The following is a 21895-nucleotide window of genomic DNA, read 5'->3' as shown; positions in this document are numbered from 1 at the left end:
TCTCTCAAATCTTGATCAATAGCCAATTTCTTGGTCAATTGCTCATGAGAAGAGATGAAGTATGGTCACTGATTATACTACATGCATTTCCCAAATCAAGTATTGAGAGGGTTATAGTCACATACCCATCCAAACCCAATTTGGTCCAGCATGAGAAAGCATTTCTAGCTTGATCTCTTCATTCCTCTTTCAAGGTTCAGAAGAGATCCAAGTTTGAATAGCTTCTTTTCCAAGATAACTACTCAATTGGATGAAGATCGAAAGCCTTCAAGTAAAATCAAGAGAAAAGATAGAAGAAGAATAATGAAAATTAGTATTGATCCATCAAATTACAACAGAGCTCCCTAACCCAATGAAAGGGGTTTAGTTGTTCATAGCTCTAGAAAATGAAAACAAAGATGGAGAATACATCATAGAACTAGAAATTGCAGAGAAGGTAAAATACAGAGAGTAGTTCTCTTTTTCCAACTTCTAGAACTCCCTCAACAATTCAAAGCTACTCCTATATATACTACTTCTCTCAGCTTCTAGTTGGCTCTTCAAGTCTTGGGTCTTTGGATCTTGAGTTTGAAGCAGTTCTCTTCTTCATTTGGGCTTGGCTTTACTTGCAGAGAGAAAATGTGGAGTGGGCAGAGACTTTAGCTCAGGACGTTAGGGGTGTTAACGTTTAGTGAAAATATAAGTTCGAGAACGTTAGTGACAATCAACTTTCTCACTAACGTTACTAAGTAAAAGCCTCGTTAACTTCAACGTTAGTGGCATAAACGTTGCCACTAACGTTGCCTCTAAGTCCTTCACACACGTTATTGAGACTTAACATTCCCAATAACTTTGAAAGGCCCCCTTTGTTCCCATGTTAGAGCTCACGTTAACTTAGTTAACGTGGCTCTTTAACGTGGGCTTGCCATCCTTCTAGAACGTTAGTGACACTCAACATTGTCACTAATGTTCTAAGGTGCCCCTATGTCTCACGTTAGAGTCCACGTTAACTAGGTTAACGTGGCTTCTAACGTGGCCATGCTTAGCCATCCCCAACGTTAGTGACAATGTTGAGTGTCACTAATGTTGGCCATTCTTTCACTCATCAATGTTAGCTTCCACGTTAACTAAGTTAACGTGGAAGTTAACGTGGCTCCTTGGGGGGGTGTGTGGTTGCTTCCAACGTTAGTGACAATGTTGGGTGTCACTAACGTTGTCGACCACTCTTGCTTCTTACGTTAGCTCCCACGTTAACCAAGTTAATGTGGGAGTTAACGTGGTATATTTCTCCTTAGGCCAACGTTAGTGACAATGTTGAATGTCACTAACGTTGGCGTTTCTTCCCCCTTTTTAACGTTAGAGGCCACGTTAACTAAGTTAACGTGGACTCTAACGTGGCCACTTATGAGCATTTGCCAACGTTAGTGACAATGTTAAGTGTCACTAACGTTGGCTCAACTTCCCTTCTCCACGTTAGAGTTCACGTTAACTTAGTTAACGTGACTCTTAACGTGGTCAATGATGGCTTTGAGAGCATTATTGGCAATCACTTTTCTCATTAACTTTGCAAGTTACCTCCCATTCCTTGCTTCCTTTGGTCCTGAAATCAAGCAATAGAGCGCATCAAAGTTCTAGTCCAACTCTTGGGCAATGCAACATACAATTTGTCACTAAACTTATGCAAAATCCTCATGAAATAATGTAAAATGCACAATGTATGCTTGAATCAAGGTGTAAGTGAATATCTACCCAAAACTAGCTTATTTCCTAAGGAAATGCATGAAACTAACCTAAAAACAATAAAGAAAAGGTTAGTGAAACTGGCCAAGATGCCCTGGCATCACAACACCAAACTTAAAGCTTGCTTGTCCCTAAGCAAGTACTGGAACAAGAGAATGATGAATGGAATGCCAAGAGCAATGAGTCATTCTTGTGGAAGTCATATCACTGATTTTATGGTGGTTTCATGCATAGCAACTTAGGTTCATTCCTGGCTTTCAGACCTTTATCATGTCTTAAAACACTCACTTTGCTTACATCCCATGAGACTTTTATTCATTGATCCCTTTATTGTCATTTCAGAGCTTATTGGTGTTCTTAGGCTAAGTGCTCTGTAAGGGGGCAACTTTTTAAGATAAGCTTTCAGCCAATACTCCCGAACCAGTTGGTTCAAGGTGCTAGGTGTTGAAGCACCCCTAAGGACTTACTCCCTCAAGTCTCTCCCCCATACATACACACCACAGGCATATAGTTCATTTATTTTCCTTCTTGAGACCTTGGTGTCCAGCACCTCTTTGGGTTACTAAATGCTCTGTGGTGAGGGTTACTCTTGATAATGGACTTTCAGCTGATAATCCCGGGTTAGTTAACCCAAGTTACCAGGTGATAAAGCACCCCTAAGAGCTTATTCATCTAAGTAGATCCCTCACACAGGAACACCACAGACACATATCTTAAGATCAAAACCATTGGTGCCTAGCCTTATTGCTTACTCTTTTTCTTTTGTTTTTCCACTTTCATTATTCTTTTCTCTTTCTCTTATTAGGATCTTGTCATATACTTAGTCTCATGAGTATATTCAAAGCAAAGTATTCAGGCCAGATAGTTGTCATCCCACCTTCTGGTTGAACCAACTTAGCTAACTTATGATCATACCACAAACTCATGAATGTACTCCATAGTGTGAACTCCACTCTGGTCTTTTGAAACATAAACATAGACCTATTCAGAACTTAAAAGACAGAATTTAAAAAGGGTTCAACTACGAGTAACTACAAATCAAAAGTGCATTCGGACTTCCAGCTTTCAACAATTCTGAGTACAATGGAATTAAGTAACAATACAACCTTCGGGTGATGATTTCTGGTTGCCCTCTCTCTTTGTCATCATCCTAGTTTTTGCTGCCTCGCTTCTTTGGGTGGAGGTGCACCATTTCCTCATAAGATTCCTGCAAGGTTACTGGAAGTTGCTTGTTCCCAAAGCACTTGAGACATAGTTAGCTTGCATGTATGCTGGTGCTTTTTGAACTCAATTTGGTGTGTGAACACCAAACTTAGTTCCTTGCCCAGTGCAAACATTACACATATGCAGAGAACCCCATATCTTGTTGTCAACAAAGTAATGATCACCTATAGTCTAACTACATCTAAGTGGTTTCTCTTGATTGGATGGAGCTAGCAATGTTCTTTTGGAGTGGAGTGTAATTCTAACCAATGTCCTTTGGTGGAATACCAAACTTAGAATTACACCATCACTCTTGGATTGTTCTGGTGTGGAACACCAAACTTAGCTCCTTACAATACAGGGAAAACGACTTGTGATTTTTTTATTGAAATAAAGATGAAAGTGAAACTACCTGAGGTTGGGTTGCCTCCCAACAGAGCGCTCTTTTATCGTCGCTAGCTCGACGAGTCCTTAATTACTTGAGATGGTACTTTACTCTGGGGTTTTCCCCCATGTTGCCCAGATAATGCTTGAGTCTTTGTCCATTCACTATAAAAGTCCTCTCTGAACCTTCATCCGTGATTTCGATGTGGCTATATGGTGATACTTTCGTAACCATGAAAGGTCCGGACCACCTTGACTTGAGTTTTCCTGGGAACAGCCTTAATTTAGAATTGTAAAGGAGTACTCGCTGCCCCTTTTTGAAACTCCTGGGCGCAAGATGCATGTCATGTTTTCTATTTGCCTTTTCTTTATACATCTTAGTGTTTTCATAGGCTTGTGACTTGAATTCCTCCATCTCTTGCAGCTGCAAGATCCTTTTTGCACCAGTAGCAATGCTGTCAAAATTTAGTATCTTGATAGCCCAGAGAGCTTTGTGTTCCAGCTCCAGTGGTAAATGACAAGCCTTCCCATAGACCAGTTGATATGGAGACATTCCAAGTGAAGTTTTGAATGCTGTTCTGTATGCCCAAAGAGCATCATCCAGCTTCTTCGACCAATCCTTTCTAGATGCACCCACAGTCTTTTCCAGGATCCTCTTCAGCTCTCTGTTGGATATCTCAGTTTGCCCACTTGTTTGAGGATGGTAAGGTGTGGCTACTTTGTGTTTTACCCCATATCGTAGGAGGATAGTTTCTAGTGGTTTGTTACAAAAGTGGCTCCCTCCATCACTGATGAGGGCTCTTAGGACTCCAAACCGGCTAAAGATATTCTTCCTGAGGAAGTTCATGACTACCTTGTTATCATTAGTTGGGGTTGCAATAGCCTCTACCCACTTGGAAACATAATCCAATGCTACCAGGATGTACTTGTTTGCATATGAGGTTGGGAATGGTCCCATGAAATCTATTCCTCACACATCAAACAGTTCCAGTTCCAAGATGAAATTTTGTGGCATGGTGTTTCTTTTGGGTAGGTTTCCAGATCTTTGGCATTCATTGCAGCTTTTTACTAGTTCCTTGGCATCCTTGAAAAGGGTGGGCCAAAAGAATCCGCTTTGTAACACCTTTGCTGCAGTTCTGTCCCCTCCAAAGTGCCCGCCATAACATGAACCGTGGCAATTCCACAGGACTTCTCTTCCTTCTTCTTCCGAAACACATCTTCTAAGGATTCCATCTGAACATTTCTTGAAGAGATATGGCTTGTCCCAGACAAAGTATTTTGCATCATTCATGAACTTCCTTTTTTGATGTTTATTGATCCCTGGGGGTAATTCCCCAGTTGCCTTGAAATTTGCAATATCTGCAAACCATGGTGCTTTGTGAACTGTCATCAACTGCTCATCAGGGAAGAGCTCGTTCACATTTGTATCATTTCCTCCACCTTGATCATGAGGGATTCTGGATAGGTGATCTGCCACCTTGTTCTCCACTCCTTTCTTGTCTCTAATTTCAATATCAAATTCCTGCAACAGTAAGATCCACCTTATTAGTCTTGGCTTTGATTCTTGCTTGGCAAACAAATATTTAAGTGCTGTGTGATCTGTAAAGACAATCACTTTAGCACCAATGAGGTATGATCTAAATTTGTCAAATACAAAAACTATTGCTAGCAACTCCTTTTCAGTAGTGGTATAATTTCTTTGAGTTTCATTAAGGACTTTGCTAGCATAGTATATCACATGAACTAAGTTATCTTTTCTTTGTCCTAACACTGCCCCAACTGCAAAATCAGATGCATCATACATCAATTCAAATGGTAGGTTCCAATCAGGTGGGGAAATGATAGGGGCAGAGGATAACCTCATTTTCAAATGTGCAAATGCTAGCATGCATGTTTCATCAAAGATAAATGGTGTATCAGATACAAGGAGATTGCTTAAGGGCTTGGCTATCTTTGAAAAATCTTTAATGAACCTTCTGTAAAAATCAGCATGCCCTAAAAAACTCCTAATTGCCTTGACATCACTAGGTGGGGGTAGTTATTCAATAAGTTCTACTTTAGCTCTATCAACCTCAATGCCTTGGTGAGAGACCTTGTGACCAAGGACTATTCCTCCTGTCACCATGAAGTGGCATTTTTCCCAGTTCAAGACCAAATTGGTCTCTTGGCATCTTTTCAATACCAAGGCGAGGTGATGTAGGCAACTAGAAAAGGAATCTCCGAATACCGAGAAATCATCCATAAAAACTTCAATGAATTTTTCTATCATATCTGAAAAGATAAAAAGCATGCAACGTTGGAAAGTTGCAGGTGCATTACATAGCCCAAATGGCATGCGCCTATAGGCAAACACTCCATACGGACAAGTAAATGAGGTTTTCTCTTGGTCTCTGGGATCAACCACTATTTGGTTATATCCTGAATAACCGTCAAGAAAACAATAATATGCGTGCCCTGTAAGTCTTTCCAACATCTGATCCATGAATGGAAGGGGAAAATGGTCTTTTCATGTAGCCTCATTGAGTTTTCTGTAGTCTATGCACATCTGCCATCCTGTGACGGTCCTTGTAGGTATGAGCTCGTTCTTCTCATTGGTAACCACAGTGATTCCTCCCTTCTTGGGCACAACATGTATGGGGCTAACCCAAGGGCTGTCCGAAATTGGGTATATGACCCCTCCTTGCCAAAGCTTCATAACCTCTTTCTGTACCACTTCCTTCATGATTGGGTTCAGCCTTCTTTGGGATTGAATGGATGGCTTAGCATCATCTTCCAATAGTATTTTATGCATGCATATGGCTGAACTGATTCCCTTCAAGTCAGCAAGGGTCCATCCAATGGCATCCTTATGCTCCCGCAGCACCTTGAGTAGCTCGTCCTCTTGATCTTGACTGAGGGATGAATTTATGATCACTGGGTAGTTTTCATTTTCTCCTAGATATGCATATTTGAGAATGGGTGGCAGTGCTTTGAGTTCAAGTTTGGGTGCTTCTGACTTTTCGTTCCCTTCCTTTGGTGCATCTGGTATATGTATTTCTGCTGTGGCTACCTCTTCACTTGATTCAGATTCTTCCTCCACCAATCTCTCGTCCTCTTCAGGTTCTTCTTCTTCAAAATTCTCCTGCACTTCATCCTCAAGTGCATCTAACCTCATGCATTCCCCCAATTGTTCTGGTGGGTAACTCATGGCCTTGAACACATTGAATGTCATCTTTTCATTGTGTAATCTCAGGGTGAGGTCACCCTTCTGAACATCAATGACAGCTCCAGCAGTGGCCAAGAATGGCTGATGGGGAGCAGAAGCTGGTGAATTAAAAATTTATTAAATTGGTTACGTTGCAAGTATAGTTCTTAACTCACCGAAAATTTGCCTATCAATTTAGAAATATGTCACAGAGAGTTTAAATTAAAATTACTGGGAGTTTTAAGTCCCAGGTCGTCTCCCAACGAGTTGCAGAAAAGTATGCTGTTTTACTAATCAAATGTTCCAAGAAGTTGAGCTAAGTAAATTGGAATTTAAATTGAGGAATTTTAAATAATATAAATAAAAGCCTTGACTGGGAATTGATTAGTTAGAATCTCTATCATTGATGGAGTGATTTTTAAGATTGATTTATAATTAACGGTTACTCTGTTTGGTTATCCTTTACTAGGTAAGGGAAAGTCAAATAAGTTGGACTGCCAAATCTATTCACGAGTTACAACCCACTTAGTTCAAAGGGATTGGTGTTGGTGACAGGATAGCAATCTAACATTTAACCCAACTATAAATTTCTCCTTCAATCCTTCCAACTCAAGAATTCCTTTTAATCAACTCCCTATCAAGTAATGAAACTACTCACGCATTGTAAATAAAGAATCCATGGCACATGAAAGGGAATAAAAAGAAGACATGATTATTGGAATTGAAATTGAATTAAAGAGAAATAATCCTTGCATTAATTAATCATAAAAGTATCTGAATGACAAAATTGAACATAACAAAGAACATGGAAGAATAAAACCAAGTTAAGAGAACAAACTAGAGTGATGAAGTCTTGATGAGGAAATAACTCTTCTCAATGTTCCAATGCTAAGATCAATTGAAAATTAAAATCCTAAAAACTAGAGAGAAAAACCTAAGAGAGTGAAAAAAACTAGATCTAAAACTACTGAATGAATGTGTGTGTTGTTTCTGCATATTCTCTGACTCTAGTCTGCTGTTCCGGGCCGAAAACTGGGCCGAAATAAGGTCCAAAATTGCCCCCATCGAATTCTGCAGATTATGCAGATCGCACATGTCACGCGATCGCGTCATCCATGCGGACGCGTCGCTTGCGCTTTTTCCTCTCCACGCGTTCGCGTCGTCCACGCTACCGCGTCGCTTGCGCTTTCCAATCCACGCGGCCGCGCAAGCCATGCAGCCGCGTCGCTGCGATTTGCGTTTTTTCGCGCGGTCGCGTGAGCCATGCGACCGCGTCACTTTTCGCTGGTTATCTCCTCAAATTCTTGTGTTCCTTCTATTTTTGCTAGCTTCCTCTCCAATCTCCATCTCATTCATGCTCTATAAGGCCTGAAACACTTGACACACAGATCACGGCATCGAATGGAATAAAGGAGAATTAAAAGTAAATAATTAAAGTCTCTAGGAAGCAATTTTCAAACATGTACTGAATTTAGGAAGGAAATCTAAATGCATGCTAAATTGATGAATAAGTGGGCAAGGATCATGACAAAACCACACAATTAAACACAATATAAACCATAAAATAGTGGTTTATCAACCTCCCCACACTTAAACATTAGCATGTCCTCATGCTAAATTGAAGGAGACAAGGAAATAAGTATGAACATGCAGAAACTCATGAAATGCAATGCAATCCTACGTATATAAATAAATGCAACTATATGATTATTGTCCACTTGATCAAAAGTAAATAAGCCCTTCAAAACAGTTACAAATCAAATTCCACTAATTCTATCATTATACAATAAAACCGATAAAAGTGCAAGAAGATAGCTTATGAAAGCAGGAAACATGAAATTTTAAGCATTGAACCCTCACTGATAATGTATGTACGCTCTAATCTCTAGTGTATAGGGTAATCACTCAATTCTTTTCTAGTCATGTTTTCTAACTTTTGTTTTTCTCTTAACCAATCAACAACAGTTAATATACCAATGCAAACATCATGAGGTCTTTTCAGGGTTGTAATGGGGCCAAGGTGCAGGTAAGGATATACATATGGCTAAGTGAGCTTTATAAATTGAATCTTTAATTAACCTAAGCTCTCACCTAATATACATATATTCTATATACTTTTAAATTCATGCTTAGCTACCCATAATTCCCTTTTTCAACCCATACTCATGTTTCAACTTTGTATTTTAATTCTATCATATGTGCATTGATCTTTGAATTCTGAATTTAACATTGGGGTAATTTTTTCCCCTTATTTATTGATTTTTTTTTTGAATAAATAAAGCTTATCAATGTACATAGATTTTTCATTCTTATATTTTCACATGGGTAGGTATCCAAATTCTCTTTAAATTTTCATGACATATTCCCTTAACAACTTTTGTTTCCACAATTTCCCATACTTAACTAGTACACACAATTCTATCTTAAGCTAACCAAAGATTCAATTTGGGATATGCAATTGTTTTTCAGCTTAAGGTTAGTAATTTGGTAAAATATCGAACAAATGGGAATTAAAGGCTCAAAGTGGTTAACAAAGGTAATTGAGAAGGGTAGGCTTGATTTGGATAAGTGAGTTTAAACAAATAATGGCCTCAATCATGTGCAAGCATGTAAATATAATAAATACTGGACATATAAGATAAAACAAAATATAGATTACAATCATAGAGAAGTAAACACACAAGAATAAAATGATTATGGTTAAATAGTGTAACCATACATAAAGGCTCAAATCTTTCACAGGTTGTGTGTTCTTTAGCTCAAATATCATGTTCCAAATACAACTCAAGCAGATTTATCATAAAAATTTTGAAAAATTAGTGAAATTTTGTTCCAAAGATAGATTTTTAAAAGAAACTTATTGTCTTTTCAATCAAGTAGAACATGCATGCAACTATTCTAACTTATGCAATTTATTCTATTCTAAAAAGAAAGAAAATCTAACTACAATATCCTAATTATTGGTGCCAGAGAAGAGAATTTACCTCCGGAAGTTAGGTACTGACCGACCTCCCCACACTTAAGGCTTTGCACCGTCCTCGGTGCCATCTGTCAGAAACAGGGGTGGGCTGGTAGCAGTATCTCCACAGTCGGGATCATCATGGCTCCCGGTGCTGGTAAAAGAAGTGGAGTCCGGAGTGTCTGAGTCCTTGAATTTGCCCATGATCAGCTCCTTGAGGTATGTGAATCGGCGCTTGTTACGGCGCTCTCTCATCTTAGCTTTCAGTTCATGCCGATCCAACTTTTCAAGTATCTGCTGGAGCAATTTCTCGGTTGTAGATGCTTGTGGTGTTGAAGAAGGAATATCTTCAACTAGCTCAGTAGGCTGGCTTGTAGTGGCTGCTGAAAGTCTGAGGTATTTCCCATGAGGGACATATTGATCATCTTGTGGAAGCATGGCTTTAGTGTCCCCAGCTCTGTAGGAGACTCCGGCTGCTGAGACAAGATCTGAGACCAGGGCGAGAAAAGGTAGGTTGCCCGCGATTTGTACATGCTCCATAGCATTCCGGATGTGTCTTGAGAGATGCAGAGGTTGGTCTGTAAGGATGCACCATAGTAGAACAGCCATGTCAGCAGTGAAGAAGGACTCATGAGTGCTTGGAAAGACGTAATGGGACATGATCTGTGCCCATACGCGAGCCTCCAAGGTAAGTGCGGAAGCCAAGATTCCCTTAGGGCGGGAACGGTGGTATCCGTAGATCCAACGGCTGCTAGGTAAATCGATGACTCTAAGAACGGAGTCCCAGTCAAATTGGTATCTCTGGCGCTGAAGGATGGCTTCTTGAAAAGCGTCCATTCCTGCAGGAATAGGGGGAAGACTCAGAACTTGCTGAATGGCTTCTTCTGTGATGGGGACTTGCTTCTGCCAGACATAAACAGACTGCAGGGTCGGTATGTAGAAGTTGGAGTAGGACTCAACTACCCAAGAAAGATTGACCTGCCTTGGCTGTTTCTGTAGGAAACCCCATTGTCTTCGCTCAATTTGCGGCTCAACAAAGGTGGCAATATTGGACGCGAGGATAAGAAGGTGTTCATTGTTATAGTTCCTTTCTGCCAGGATGGGGAACATTTGCTCACAGTAGCGATTGGAAAATCGCGCAGCGTCCTTTGCTGGGAAGGCTTTCTCCTTTTCGTCAACCTTTATTATCCTCTTGACTCATTTTGTTGAGGGCTTGACTGTGGTTGAAGAAGACTCTGCCACTAATGCCCTTTTAGTTCCTCTTCTTGCTGGTGGTCTGGAAGTTGCTTTCTCCTTTCCTTTCTTGGTGGCCATCCTGAAAGAAGGGAAGAGAAAGAAAATTAAATGCAAAGAGAGATACAGCAAAGAAGGAAATGGAAAAGAGGGTGAATGAGGCACAGTAAAATGTAGATGACATTAACATATGCTCTCGAGTACATATGAAAAGCCATCAATGGGAAATAGCTAGTGCATAAAAAGACAAGTGAATGCAAGGTGTTTATTGGCATGCTGGCAAAGGGCATGAGTAGCCTAAACCAAGCATTACTTTGTAACAAGCCATCACGTTTGTATTGACAATTGAATTCAATTAATAAAATAGTAGGGGAAAGTTGTGAAAAGCAAGCATTGAATAGTATAGGAACATAGAGAAGTGCATAATGCCACATGAGCTTTTTCACAAACATATAGCATGCATGTTAAACAAGATGTAAAAAGTATGAAATTGAACATGCAAGCAATCCCCTAAAAAAATAATAATAATAATTGTCAAATAATTTGTAAAAAGTTACAAGCATATAGTGAGGGATAATGACTCAAAAAAATTTCTAACACCATGTAAAAAGGGAAAAGAAGAAGAAAGAAAATAAAAGTTTGAAAATAAAAAGAAAAGAAAAAGAAAATAATAATATATACATAATATAATAAGAATGATAGAAAAGAGAAGAAAGAAGAAGAAGGTAAAACCTTGTTAATGGAGGAGAAAGAGAGAGAGTGAGATAGAAAGGAGAAGGGGGAAAGAAGAAAGAAGGAGGGAGAAGAAAAATTAGGATTTGGAGGAAAGAAAGATAAGATAATTTGGCAATTGGGGTTTAGCTGTGCGGCGCATGCGACGCGGCCGCCTGGGGCATGCGTTCGCATGGGGGCACGTCAGGGAAGGGGACGCGATCGCGTCGGTCCCGCGGTCGCGTTACCTATGTTGCGCTGCTGGCGCGAGTGCAACCTCGCTCCAGCACAACTCTTTGTTCGATTCATTTCAATTGCCAAAATTGGGTGACGCGATCGCGTGGGTCATGCGATCGCGTGAGTGTGCGTCAGAAAATAATTGATGCGGCCGCGTCGGCGACGTGGTCGCGTGACAAGGATTGTGCTTCCATCACCAATCCAGCACCACTCCCGCACAATATAGCATTGTGCACCCTTTTACGTCGAAAATGCAGGTCACGCGGTCGCGTCGGAGGCCATGATTTCCATGCGACGCGATCGCGTCAGCGATGTGGTCGCATGGAGTAATTTGTGCCATTGGCACGACTCCAGCGCTCCTCCTGCGTAACTTTCTGTTCATTTTTATTTTTCTTTACTCCTCCTGCCACGCGGACGCGTCGCTGGTGCGATCGCGTCGCGCGGCAAAAATTTTTTTTTTTTTAGGAAAGATAAAGACATGTAATTGAAAGAGCACGGAAGCACTAATAAAGAGAAGAGTTATTAGAGAAGAAAAACTAAAAGAAAAGAACGATCATACCGCGGTGGGTTGTCTCACACCAAGCACTTTGCTTTTACGTCCGTAAGTTGGACGCTCCACTAGCTCAATCTGCTGCTATGTGGGGATCTTCCAAGTGGAAGATCTCAAGCTCCTTATTTTTCTACACCTTCTCACCATGGTACAGCTTTAGGTGGTGTCCATTAACCTTAATAAGTTCAGAACTTGAAGGATGGCTTAGGTGATAAACTCCGTACGTTTCAGCCTTCTCTATTCTGTATGGACCTTCCCATTTTGATCTCAACTTACCGGGCATGAGCCTCAGTCGAGATTTGTAAAGGAGAACAAAATCTCCAGGTTGGAACTCTCTCTTCTTGATGTTTTGATCATGCACAGCTTTCATCTTTTCCTTGTATATTCTGGAGTTCTCATAAGCTTCTAGGCGAAGGTTCTCCAGTTCCTGTAGTTGCAACTTTCTTTCAGTTCCGGCTTTCTCAATTTCCATGTTGCACTCTTTAACTGCCCAGAAGGCTCTGTGTTCGATTTCAACTGGAAGATGGCAAGCTTTTCCATAAACTAAGCGAAAGGGACTCATCCCAATGGGTGTCTTGTATGCTATTCTGTATGCCCACAATGCATCTTGTAGTCGGGTGCTCCAGTCTTTTCTATGAGGCTTTACTATCTTCTGCAGGATACGTTTAATTTCTCTGTTTGACACCTCGGCTTGCCCATTAATTTAGGGATGGTAAGCTGTTGCAACTTTATGGATTATCCCATGCTTCTTCATTAATCCTGTTAGTCTCCTGTTACAAAAATGGGTGCCTTGATCGCTCTCGATCGCTCGTGGTGATCCAAAGCGGCATATAATATGGTTTCTCACAAAGGAAACAACAGTGTTAGCATCATCAGTGCGGGTAGGAATTGCTTCCACCCATTTGGAAACATAATCTACAGCTAACAAAATATAAAAATATCCACTAGAATTTGGAAATGGACCCATGAAGTCAATGCCCCAGACATCAAAGATTTCACAGAAAAGCATATATTGTTGAGGCATCTCATCCCTCTTGGATATGTTACCAAATTTCTGGCATGGGTGACAGGATTTACAAAACTCAGCAGCATCTCTAAAAAGAGTAGGCCACCAGAATCCACAGTCTAGGATCTTTCTAGCTGTTCTTTGAGGGCCAAAGTGTCCTCCACCCTCAGATGAGTGACAGGCCTCTAAAATGGACTGGGATTCTGATTGAGGTACACAACGTCTAATTATCTGGTCAGCGCCACATCTCCATAAGTATGGGTCATCCCATATATAATATTTAGACTCGCTTTTCAGCTTGTCTCTTTGATGTTTAGAGAAATGTGGAGGAAATGTGCGGCTAACTAAATAATTAGCAACAGGTGCATACCAAGGGACTACCTCAGATACTGCTTGTAGGTTGTCAAAAGGAAAATTATCATCTATAGGAGTAGAATCAACCTTAATATGTTCAAGGCGACTCAAGTGGTCCGCTACTAAATTTTGGTTACCACTCCTATCCTTTATTTCTAAATCAAATTCTTGTAACAGTAGTATCCAACGTATAAGTCGTGGTTTGGATTCCTTTTTAGCTAATAAATACTTTAGAGCTGCATGGTCCGAATACACTACTACTCTAGTACCAAGTAAATAAGCTCGGAATTTATCCAGAGTGAAAACAATAGCAAGTAGCTCTTTCTCAGTAGTAGTATAATTGGACTGGGCAGTGTCTAAAGTCTTAGACGCATAGGCAATAACAAAAAGGTCCTTACCTTCACGCTGAGCCAGCGCTGCCCCTACCGCATGGTTGGAAGCGTCGCACATGATTTCAAACGGCTGGCTCCAGTCGGGTCCTCTCACAATTGGGGATTGATTTAGAGCAGTCTTCAGCTTATCAAATGCTTGTTTGCAATCTTCACTGAACTCGAACTCAATGTCCTTCTGCAGTAATCTGGATAAGGGAAGTGCCACCTTACTAAAGTCTTTAATAAATCTCCTGTAGAAACCTGCATGGCCAAGGAACGAACGAACTTCCCTCACAGAAGAGGGGTAAGGTAAACTAGAAATAATATTCACTTTTGCTGTGTCTACAGAAATGCCATTATTAGATACCACATGTCCTAATACAATCCCTTGCTTTACCATAAAGTGGCATTTTTCGAAATTCAATACAAGGTTTGTATTAATACATCTATCTAATACTCTAGATAATCCATCTAAGCAAAGGTTGAAAGAATCACCATAAACGCTAAAATCGTCCATAAAAACTTCCATACAATACTCAATAAGATCAGAGAAAAGACTCATCATGCACCTTTGGAAAGTAGCTGGTGCATTGCACAAGCCAAAAGGCATTCTCTTATAAGCATAGGTCCCAAAAAGACATGTAAAAGTAGTCTTTTCCTGATCCTCAGGAGCTATATGAATCTGGAAATAACCTGTGTAACCATCTAAAAAGCAATAATGTGATTTACCTCACAGGCGATCCAGCATTTGATCAATGAATGGAAGTGGGTAGTGATCCTTACGGGTAGCTTGGTTGAGACGCCTGTAATCAATGCAGACTCTCCAAGAATTCTGAACTCTAGTTGCTATGAGCTCTCCATGCTCATTCTTCATAGTAGTGACTCCGGACTTCTTGGGCACAACTTGTACTGGGCTTACCCATTCACTGTCTGAAATGGGATATATGATACCTGCTTCCAATAGTCTGGTCACTTCCTTTTTGACAACTTCCAAGATGGTGGGATTCAATCTTCTTTGTGGTTGACGGACAGGTCTTGCTCCATCTTCCAAAAATATTCTGTGCTCGCATACTTGAGGGTTGATTCCCACTATGTCTGCCAAACTCCACCCAATTGCTTTCTTATGCTTCCTCAGCACATCAAGTAACTGCTCTTCTTGTTGAAAAGTCAGTTCTCTTGCAATAATAACCGGAAGCTTCTGCTCATCCTCAAGGTAAGCATATTTGAGATGTGGAGGGAGAGGTTTCAATTCTAACTTTTGATCATGGGTAGGCTCTGGATTATCTGGGGCTTGCGAAAATGGCGAAGTGTCCTCATTGTCAGTTAAGAGGGTCCCCACACTTGGATCTCGTCCAGTGTGCCTCTCTTCAAACTCTTCTTTTTGAACTTCAGCCACACTCTCGTCTATGACATCACACTGGAAGATAGAACGATCTTCTGGGGGGTTGTCAATGATTCCATTCAGATTGAAGATCACTATGCGGCCATCTATTTCAAAGGAGTATGTTCCTGAAAAAGCATCCAATTTGAATTTTGATGTCTTCAGGAATGGTCTTCCAAGTAGGATTGATGATGGCTTATCTGAATCATTATGGGGCATCTCCAAGATGTAAAAATCAGTGGGAAATGTGAGCCCTTTAATGTTCACCAAAACATCTTCAGCAACTCCAGCCACTGTGATAATGCTTTTATCTGCTAACACAAAACGAGCTGCCGACCTTTTTAAGGGAGGGAGCCTTAAAACATCATATATAGACAAAGGCATTATACTGACACATGCTCCTAAATCACACATGCAATCATAAATTACTACACCACCAATAGTACAACTAACTATGCAAGGACCTGGATCACTACATTTTTCAGGTAATCCTCCCATTAAAGCAGATATAGAACTACCTAAAGGAATAGTTTCTAATTCATTAATTTTGTCTTTATGGATACATAAGTCTTTTAGAAAATTTGCATATTTAGGTACCTGCTGAATAACATCAAAAAGGAGAACAGTTACCTCAACCTTTTTGAATATTTCTACCATTTTAGGATCAGGTTCCAGCTGCTTCCTGGGCTTCCTTGCGAGTTGTGGAAATGGAATGGGAGTAGTATTTTCTGTGGTGCCTGTGCCTTTTGGTGCTTCTTCCTGTGGTTGAGCTATCTCTCCTTCAGCCATGTCCTGTATATCCTCTTCCTCTTCAACATCTTCGATTTCCACCACCTCTTCAGCTGAGGCGTATTCTGGTGAGCTTGGTTCCTCCTGATTCCTCTCCTGCAGTGTGGTTCCGGACCTCAGGGTGATGGCATTAATGCCTCCCTTCGGATTGGGTAATGGTTGAGAGGGGATTCCAGTGGTGCTTGAAGGTTGGTTACTGGAATTTTGTGCTGAACCAAGTTGTGTCAATAAAGCTTGTAGAGTAGAGGTGAAACCATTCAGACTGGCGTTAATATTGTTCACGATGGTATTTTCCATGGCCAGTTGTCTTTTCTCAAAAGCTTGTAATAAATCTTCATTAGAAGATACAGAAGAATGAGTAAACTGAGAGGTTTGCTGCTGATTGTTCGGTGGTCCTTGGTTTTGCCTCAGGTGAGGTGCTCGGTAAGGTTGATTTTGCTGCCTGTTGTTGTTATTATTCCACCTCTGATTTCCCTGGTTATCTCTGCCTCCCCTATTATTATTGTCCCTCCAATTTTGGTTTGAATTGTCCTACCATCCATGGTTATTATTTCCACTTTGATTGTACCCTTGGTTGGGGCGGTCATAGAAGTTGTGAGTGAATACCACCATGTTGTCTTCTTGTTGGAGCTGTGGGCATTCATCAGTGTAATGGCTGTAATCAGCACAAATTTCGCAAATTTGTTGTGGAACTAGTTGTTGGTTTTGCTGCGGTTGAGTTTGCTGAGCTTGTTAATTCAACTGCATTTGCTTCAGCAGGTTGGTCATCTCACAGATGCTTCGATTTAGAGCAGCAGTCTCTATGCCAGAAGATACTTCTGCAATGGCTTTTGAACGACCTTGCTTCTGTCTGTGGTTCCGAGTAGATTCAGCTAGATCACTGATCAATTGCCAAGCTTCATTAGTGGTCTTGTACTTCTTCATAGACCCATTGCTGGCACTTTCCAATGTGGTCTTGTCTTGGGGTCTCATACCTTGTGTGATATAGCTGAGTAGCACGATCTTGTCAATCATGTGGTGGGGGCATGCTTCCAGAAGATTATTGAAGCGCTCCCAGTATTCAAAGAGAGTCTCATTGTCATCCTGAACAATTGTAGAGATATCCTTCCTCAGTTTTTCAGTAACTTCAGATGGAAAGAATTTCTCCAGAAACTCCTTTCTGAGTGTATCCCAGTTGGATACATTTGCTAGAGGTTGAGTATAGTACCACTCTCTTGCTTTTCCCTCAAGAGAATATGGAAAAGCTTTCAGCAGAATTGAAGTTTCATCAGTGCCATCACGCCTGACAGTAGAACAGGCTGCCTGGAAATCTCTCAAGTGCTTGATAGGCTCTTGAGCAGGTAGGCCATGAAACTTGGGCATCAAATTTAATAGTGCGGTATTTATTTCAAAATCTGTAGCTACCGCTGGATGAGGCGCTTGAAACGGTTGCATTGTAAAATCAGGGGCTCCTTCCTCTTGAATGGTAACTCTTCTAGCTGCCATGTTTTCTGTGCGTAGAACAACCGAATCAGTAGAACGAGGGCTGGTTTCTTCCTCAAATTCACTTTCAGATCCGCCCTCAGAGCGGGCTAACCTACGGTGTTCTCGCCTTATTCGTGAAATTGTTCTTTCAATTTCAGGATCGAATATTAGCAAGCGCGGATCAGGAAGTGAACGCGTCATTTGACGGAAGAAACATGCAGCTCATAGTAGCAAAATTAAATAAAATGCAAAAAAATAAATTCTAATTAATAAAATTAGCACTCTATTGCAACTCCCCGGTAACGGCGTCAAAATTTGTTGGGGAGCTGAAGTTGGTGAATTAAAAATTTATTAAAATGGTTACGTTGCAAGTATAGTTCTTAACTCACCGAAAATCTGCCTATCAATTTAGAAATATGTCACAGAGAGTTTAAATTAAAATTACTGGGAGTTTTAAGTCCCAGGTCGTCTCCCAACGAGTTGCAGAAAAGTGTGCTGTTTTATTAATCAGATGTTCCAAGAAGTTGAGCTAAGTAAATTGGAATTTAAATTGAGGAATTTTAAATAATATAAATAAAAGCCTTGACTGGGAATTGATTAGTTAGAATCTCTATCATTGATGGAGTGATTTTTAAGATTGATTTATAATTAACGGTTACTCTGTTTGGTTATCCTTTACTAGGTAAGGGAAAGTCAAACAAGTTGGACTGCCAGATCTATTCACGAGTTACAACCCACTTAGTTCAAAGGGATTGGCGTTGGTGACAGGATAGCAATCTAACATTTAACCCAACTATAAATTTCTCCTTCAATCTTTCCAACTCAAGAATTCCTTTTAATCAACTCCCTATCAAGTAATGAAACTACTCACGCATTGTAAATAAAGAATCCATGGCACATGAAAGGGAATTAAAAGAAGACATAATTATTGGAATTGAAATTGAATTAAAGAGAAATAATCCTTGCATTAATTAATCATAAAAGTATCTGAATGACAAAATTGAACATAACAAAGAACATGGAAGAATAAAACCAAGTTAAGAGAACAAACTAGAGTGATGAAGTCTTGATGAGGAAATAACTCTTCTCAATGTTCCAATGCTAAGATCAATTAAAAATTAAAATCCTAAAAACTAGAGAGAAAAACCTAAGAGAGTGAAAAAAACTAGATCTAAAACTACAGAATGAATGTGTGTGTTATTTCTGCATATTCTCTGACTCTAGTCTGCTGTTCTGGGCCGAAAACTGGGCCGAAATAAGGTCCAAAATCGCCCCCATCGAATTTCTGCAGATTATGCAGATCGCACATGTCACGCGATCGTGTCATCCATGTGGACGCGTCGCTTGCGCTTTTCCTCTCCACGCGTTCGCGTCGTCCACGCTACCGCGTCGCTTGCGCTTTCCAATCCGCGCGGCCGCGCAAGCCATGCGGCCGCGTTGCTGCGATTTGCGTTCCTTCGCGCGGTCGCATGAGCCATGCGACCGCGTCACTTTTCGCTGGTTATCTCCTCAAATTCTTGTGTTCCTTCCATTTTTGCTAGCTTCCTCTCCAATCTCCATCTCATTCATGCTCTATAAGGCCTGAAACACTTGACACACAGATCACGGCATCGAATGGAATAAAGGAGAATTAAAAGTAAATAATTAAAGTCTCTAGGAAGCAATTTTCAAACATGTACTGAATTTAGGAAGGAAATCTAAATGCATGCTAAATTGGGCAAGGATCATGACAAAACCACACAATTAAACACAATATAAACCATAAAATAGTGGTTTATCAATGGCCTTCCTAAGATGATGGAGGTCTTGGCGTCCTCCCGCATGTCCAGCACCACAAAATCTGCTGGAAATATGAAATCTCCCACTTTTACCAGCAAATCCTTTACTATCCCGTGAGGGAATTTGAACGATCGGTCTGCCAGTTGTAGGGCCATTTTTGTTGGTTTAGCCTCCTCAATTTTCATCTTTCTCATCATAGCTACTGACATCAAATTGATGCTGGCCCCTAAGTCACAAAGAGCCTTCTCTACTGTGATTTCTCCTATAATACAAGGGATCTGAAAACTCCCAGGATCCTTCAGTTTCTGGGGTAGTTTATGCTGAATGATAGCACTACACTCTTCAGTTAGTATCACAGTCTCATTGTTCTTCCAGCTTCTCTTCTTAGTCATTAGCTCCTTCAAAAACTTGGCATAGAGTGGCATTTGTTCTATGGCTTCAGCAAAGGGTATGTTGATTTGTAGTTTCTTGAAGAATTCCAAAAATCTCAAGAACTGGTTATCATCTTCCTTTTTCTTCAATAGCTGGGGATATGGAGCTCTTGAGATGTTCAGTTGTGGCATCCCTTTTTCTTTCTGCGGACTTGGCATGGGAGGTTGAACTCCATCTTGCTCTTTTCCCTTTTCATTTGAGCTTTCTTCTTGTGGTTTTTGGGGCAGTTCCTTCAGTTCCTTCCCACTCCTAAGTGTGATAGCTGGACACTCCTCCCTTTTGCTTGAATTGGCATCATAGCAAAGGTTGTGGTTAGGAAGCTGCTTAAATAGATAGCTGATTTGTGTCTCCAGTTTCTTGATGGCAGTATTTTGATTCTGCATGTTTGACTGCACTTCCTCTCTGAATGCTTTACTGTTTCGAATGTCTTTGCATACTCCTTCAATTAAGGTTTCGATCTTAGAGAGCTTGTCATCAATTGATGGGTGATTCGGAGCAGATGTGCTGTTTTGGTTTTGGTAGGCGTGTGGATAAGTGTTGTTGTGGGGGTGTTGAGATGTCCTCTGTGTGAATTGCTGGTGAGCTGCATTGTTGTTGGAGTTGTAACGTCTCTGGTCTTGGTTTTGATCTTGCTCACTTCCCCACCCAAAGTTTGGGTGGTTTTTCCACCCAGGGTTGTAGGTCTTGGAGTATGGATCATAGTTTTTCCTTGGTGAATTCCCAATGTAATTGGCTTGCTCCTGACTACCCTCTGCTTCTTCATTCACTCCTTCTTGGGTTGTTGATGAAGTTGAGATTGCTGCTACTTGGTTCCTCTCCATCTTCTTGGTGAGGTTAGCCAGCTGCTGGGTAATGAGCTTGTTTTGGGCCAACAGAGCATCTACATTGTTTAGCTCCATTACTCCTCTTGTGTTCCCTCTTTCGGAAGCATAGAAGTAGTCGTTTTCTGCTACTGTTTCAATAACATCTATGGCTTCCTCAATAGTCTTCTTCTTGTTCAAAGATCCTCCGGATGAATGGTCTATGGCCTTCTTTGACTCATAAGAGAGCCCTTCATAAAAAATGTGCAACTGCACCCATTCGTTGAACATATCTGGTGGGCACCTCCTTGTTAGGTCTTTAAACCTCTCCCATGCTTCATATAGAGTCTCACCATCTTGTTGCCTGAAAGTTTGGACCTCAGCTCTCAGCCTATTGATTCGTTGAGGAGGGTAAAATCTTGCTAAGAATTTGTTCACCACGTATTCCCAAGTTGTCAAGCTTTCCCTTGGGAAAGATTCCAGCCACTTGGCTGCTTTGTCCCTAAGTGAGAATGGAAACAAGAGTAGTCTATAGGTGTCAGGATGAACACCATTATACTTCACTGTGTCACATATTCTCAGGAAGGTGGTCAAATGTTGATTGGGGTCTTCTTGAACACCTCCTCCAAACGAACAGTTGTTCTGAACAAGGGTGATGAGCTGTGGTTTAAGTTCAAAGTTGTTGGCATGGATTATTGGCTTTTGGATGCTACTTCCACAATTGCTTGGGTTTGGATTGATGTAAGAGCCCAAAACCATTCTATCCTCCCCAGCATGATTTGCTCTACTTCCTCTCCCATGGTTGTGATCCTCTTCTTCATGATGGTTTTCCATGTTGTCTTCCATGTGTGGTTCAAAGAATTCCTCTTCTTCCTCAGCACCAACCACTTTCTTTCCTCTTGCCTCCCTCCTTAATCTAAGGAAGGTCCTCTCAGGTTCAGAATCGAAGGAAGTTGAAGTCCCGCTTCTTCTCCCTGTCATACAACCATCAAGTGCAAGCAAAAAAAGATAGGTGCAGAAAGTATTTTTGTCAGAATTACTGTTAGTTATGGGTGATGCAATATATCAAACAGTTATTGGGTTAGCAAACAGAATTGAAAATAACAAAGAAAAACAAAAGAGTAGAGGGGGAAGGGAAGAAGTTTAACTAAAACAGAAAGTAAATCACTCAAAAAAAATGAAATTCACAAAGTAAAAATGCTCAATCTAGTGATCTTCCAATTTAATCATTGTTGATGCACAATCAATCCCCGGCAACGGCGCCATAAACTTGATGCGGGTGGAAACTGTCTCTCAACAAATTTTCTTCGGCAAGTGTACCGAATTTGTCGTCAAGTAA

General features: G+C 40.8%; 2 non-coding genes across 2 annotated transcripts; both read left to right on the top strand.

The window, feature by feature from the left end:
* Nucleotides 1-17089: 17089 nt before the first annotated feature.
* LOC112774107 (small nucleolar RNA R71) lies at nt 17090-17197 on the top strand. The gene has a single exon (XR_003188612.1). It is a non-coding gene; the product is annotated as a small nucleolar RNA R71 (small nucleolar RNA).
* Nucleotides 17198-20842: 3645 nt separating this feature from the next.
* On the top strand, nt 20843-20949 carry LOC112774287 (small nucleolar RNA R71). The gene has a single exon (XR_003188782.1). It is a non-coding gene; the product is annotated as a small nucleolar RNA R71 (small nucleolar RNA).
* Nucleotides 20950-21895: the final 946 nt, after the last annotated feature.

The sequence above is a fragment of the Arachis hypogaea genome, chromosome 18, assembly GCF_003086295.3.
Source record: "Arachis hypogaea cultivar Tifrunner chromosome 18, arahy.Tifrunner.gnm2.J5K5, whole genome shotgun sequence".
NCBI lineage: Eukaryota > Viridiplantae > Streptophyta > Magnoliopsida > Fabales > Fabaceae > Arachis > Arachis hypogaea.
Note: the sequence above shows the minus strand (reverse complement) of the source record. Positions and strands in the feature narration are given on the sequence as shown.